Here is a 4,852-nt window from a genome sequence, read left to right as displayed (position 1 = left end):
TGTTTCCGGAAGAGACGGAGATGAACCGTGTGCGATAATGAACGAGAAAAATTGTAAGGGAAGCCAAATTTCTGTTGTCGTTTGTCGTTGAGCTCTTGAATACCACCGCACTTTACGGCTGCCCGGCCCCTCCATCCCAGAGCTCTCTCCAAGCGTCATCCATGGCACCACGGTGCACAGTAACTGGTAAGGAAGCGATGGCATGCCGCCGCGGCGCGTTCCTCGCCGCCCGCGACCGCACACATGGTAAGGAAGCGATAGCATCTCGCCGCACCGAGTTCATCGCCGCCGCCGGCCACACAGTTACATGGGCGGACTTTGAGGCTGCCATGGCCGAATGGGTGGTGGTTCTAGAGGCGGCCAAAGCCGCACAAAAGGAGCGGAAAAGGAAAAATGCAGTCAAGAAAAGAGAGTCCCGCCACCGCAAGGAAGAAGAGGCCGCACGCCGTGGTGAGGAGAGTTTGGCAGAGATCGAAGCACGGTGGGCTGCCGCCTACAAGGCCGGGAAGGAGAACGCCTGCGTCTGGCCAGCATGCCCCGATGGCAGCATGTGAGAAGTAGTTTAAGTTTGTAGTATTAGAGTAAATTACCAGTAGTACATTAAGTTTGTAGTATTAACATACAATGTCGGTAAGAGCATCCTTTAAGGGCTTTGAGCATTGATTAGCTTGTGTGCCCGTGTGCATTTTTTTCCGTTAATCATTAGAAGATCACAAAACACATGGTTTCTATGCCGTACCTGTCTACGTTTTTTTGCGTTAATGATCCATAAGTAAGTTACCTGTGCGATGTTTCCTAATAAACCAGGCGTGCCATTGACCGAAAAAAGTCAACTACATGTGTAGATTTTTTGGAGACGGGATCTGCTAATTTTTTGTTTTCTCGCACATGACTATTTTACGTGCTTCGTCTGTGTTGTGTGTTTCCCCTGCCCAAGTTTCAAGTTTCGCAGCGAAATTTTCATTAGGCGCGCGATTTTAGAATTTATTTCTCCAACCACACCCCCACCAATCAAATTTCCTCATTACCCCCCCCCCCCCCCCCCCCGCGCGCCTCCCCCTACCGGCATCTCAAACCGCCGCCGCCGCAACCATAGCTTCAACAACATCTACGTTCTACTCGGATCCAGTCAGGTAACCCACCAATCTCTATCACGGCCCTGGCCTGATTGCTTAAATGGCGCCTACGAAACATCCTCATGCCTCCAAATCCCCACCGCCAGGAGCTGATGGCGGTCCATGGCGCGATGGCCGCTGTGCGTGTTGACCCGGAGGAACACCTCGCCCCCGTCGCCGCAAACATGGTGCCTCTGGCCCAGATGAAGTGCCCTAGTGACTAACCCCCAGGACTTAACAGGTAAGATCTGACCAGCTAAATCTTACCAATACCACTTGCAATGGCTATGATTTGTACGATTGATGTATTAAGCATGTTCGTGCCTTGTTTATTTCAGTACTGCACACCGTGTGATGTTCAAATATTACTGTGTCCAGCTCAATTTCACCAATACTAGCAACAAACTTACAATACATGACTCAGGATATCACTAGAGATGCTTCCCATTTGCTATTTTTAGTGGATGCTAACACTGGTGTACTTAACATGCCTGTCCATGTACTTACGCCGGGTTGTCGGAGTAATGGGCCATGGGTAGCCTAACCCGAGCCCCAGAACCTTTCAAGACATCGGGGCCGGCTGTGCCCCTCAAGACGTCAAGACAGAGCTCTGCCTTCTGGCGGCCGGCTGGCCGGACGGCCGACTGCCAGAAGGCGGCCATGCTCAGGAAGGCGGCTCCAAGACGAGCCGACTCCTAGCAGTTGGCCCATGGCGCCATCAAAGTTTGCGCCCCCATTAAGAAGACAAGACAGGGTGTGGCTACAGTATAGCCCATCCCCCGTATCCAGGGCTGGGCGTGGCCACAGTGCTTCGAACAGGCGGAGTTCTCCGCCTGGCGTGGCACTGTTGCCACTCCACCCTTGACGTCACTCCTGTCAGGCGAAGCCCTGTTCCCACGACCGCTTGTTGGTACGGCCAGAAGGCGGCGGGGGCCTCACCAGTCGGACCAGAGGGAGGCCGGCTCCCAGCAGTCGGCCCGTTCCTTCCTCGGGGCCCCACGCACCATTAACCAGATAAGACGCGGAGTGGCTACAGTGATCTCCCGCCAGGCGGCGGGACTGTAGCCACGCTCCCCTGACCAAGCAAGCGTCATTAGCATCATGGCTACAGTAATCCGTAGCCGGTAAGACCCGTGAGCGGCGGAGGCGGCCTGTCGGCTCCATACCAGACCAGCCGGCGGGGCCCACCAGGCGGCGGGCCCCAGCAGTCGGCAGAAAAGCCAGCGACCAGAGAGACTGACAGCCGGGTCCTACACCCGGCCAGATTACCATTGTACCCCTAGGGGCTAGGCCTATATAAACCCCCCAGGGCAACCATGCAAAGGGTTCCAACCGGTAAGAATTAGACTCACACCTAAGGGGAGAGGAGAGCAAGCCTTGCCTTCTTCTACCTCTAGCATACAACTCGAGGAGCACCATTGTACCCACTAGTGTCTTAGTGATCATGCGGAGACCCCGCAGAGCAGGACCAGGGGTGTTATCTCTTAGGAGAGCCCCGAACCTGGGTAAAGTGCGCCGGCGTTCTTGTCTACGCCTTATCCCGCTTCCAGGCACCGGCGACGTTCTACTCGCTCCCACCATGATAAGCCATCCATTGGCATATGTCGCACCCAACCCCCGACATTTGGCGCCCACCGTGGGGCGAGGTGTGCCGTCTCCCGGAGACCTGTTCTAGACGGGAACCCTGTTCCTTCCTGGCGAGCGCAACCAGCCCGGCACGCCAGACGGCGTCTGCGCCGACGCACTGCACGGCGCGGAGGTCGCCTGCGCGGCGAGCTGCCTCGCCGATCTTGTTGGCGAGATTCGCCTCTCCGACGAGCCCGCGTCTGATGCGGGCACCGATGGCCCTGAGAGCCGCCTCGTGAGCCTCCTCAATTAGCTCCACGTCGCCGGCGAGCCTGCTGCCGACTTGGAGTCGGTTGGCTCCACCGACCCGATGTTAGTCGACTCTGACACGGCGTCGCTTGACGTGTTCCCCACCAACGTGGTGGTCTACGAAGAGCCGCTTCCTCGCGCGGACAGCAGCGGTAGCACCGTCACGGAGGTGCTCGTCATCAGCCACGGCGAGCACTCTAGCGAAGGTGGCCAGGACTCGTTGCAGGCAGCGATGCAAGACCTGACTGCGCCTATCCCGGAAGACGCCGACGCTGAGACGCTGGAAGCACGCCGCGTCCAGCTCGTCGAGAGCACCAACCGGCTGGCCAGCATGAGAGGCCTTTCAGAGGCCTACCAGCGGGAGATGGACCGTGCCATCGGCGGCACGCCGGCTCCTGGTGGGCCTAGCCGCATTGGCTTGGTACGGCAGCATGGCGCGACCATCGCCAGTATGTTCAGGACAGATCGTCCCGTCTACGCCACGCCTGCAGAGAAAATACGAGCCGCCCAGGCGGCAGCAGACGAGCTAGACAAGCTCGAGGGCAACGAGCGTCGCCACATGACGGAGCGAGTCCAGCAGCTCCTCGACGAGGCTGCTGAGCAGCAAGATGCCGGGTGTCGCACTGAAGCGCCCAACCGGCAAAACAACGACCCGCCTCCTCGACGAGACCAAGGCGCGACATCCCGGATGCCGACTGGTGGCGTCCGCGATAGAAGAGACAAGGAGCTGGCTGCCAGCCGCAGCCGGACTCACATCACCATCGAGCACGACCAAGACGGCCGCCCGAGAGCAGTGCGGTGGTGAGACGACTGTCCGCCTCCTCCTCCCCGCAGGGAGAGGCGCATTTCCCCGCTGCCTGTTGATCACCCATCACTCAGCGACCGCCTTGGCCGCCGATAAGGAATCGGAGAAAACGATGCCCGCCACCGGATCGATTGCCTCAATCGATCCCTGGCACTAGAAGAAGAAGAGCTGGGCCCGCCTTGTTTTGGCCCCCGCATCCGAGATGAGCCCTTCCCCAAAGGGTTCACTCTCCTGAGAGATACACCCAAGTACACCAGCTCCGTGAAGCCGGAGGACTGGCCGGTCGACTACTCCACAGCCGTCAGCATCGCCAACGGCAACAAGCGCGTTGCCATGAAGTACGTTCCGCTCATGCTCCAGGGCACGGCCCGGACATGGCTGAACAGCCTGAAGCCCCGCAGCATCAACAGCTGGGTTGATTTTACTGAAGCATTCATCCACAACTTCACCAGCACGTACAAGCAGCCGCCCAAGCCTCGCCAGCTCTCCTTATGCGTCCAAGGCCCCAACGAGTCGACTCGCGACTATCTCACGCGCTGGGCTGAGTTGCACAACTTGTGCGAGGGCGTGCACGAGGTGCAGGCCATCGAGTATTTCACTGCCGGGTGCCGAGAGGGCACCCTCCTCAAACACAAGCTTCTCTGCGACGAGCCGACGACCCTCGACGAACTACTAATCATAGCAGACAAGTACGCCATGGACGACTCCTCCTTGAAGGTGGAGATTCAAGTCAATGTGTCGGGCAAGGTGGCCTCTCAAGCTCCTCGGACCCCGGCTAGTGACGCCAGTCGGCGACAGCAACCGAATGACAACAAGCGCAAGGCCATGAAGCCGGCTTCCATGAGCCGGCAGGTGGCAACAGTCGAAGATCGGCAGCTAGAAGGGCAGCCTCCTCCCAAACGCCAGAAGGGCGGCAAGCCCAACTGGCTGCCCGCCTTCTCGTACGAGCAGACTCTCGATGCACCCTGCAAGTTCCATAGCGGTGCGAAGCCGTCCAATCACACCACTCGGAAGTGCCACTGGCTCACCAGGATCACCAAGGGTGACGGACTCCAGC

The sequence above is a fragment of the Aegilops tauschii genome, chromosome 1 (genome assembly GCF_002575655.3).
Source record: "Aegilops tauschii subsp. strangulata cultivar AL8/78 chromosome 1, Aet v6.0, whole genome shotgun sequence".
Taxonomy (NCBI): domain Eukaryota; kingdom Viridiplantae; phylum Streptophyta; class Magnoliopsida; order Poales; family Poaceae; genus Aegilops; species Aegilops tauschii.
Note: the sequence above shows the minus strand (reverse complement) of the source record.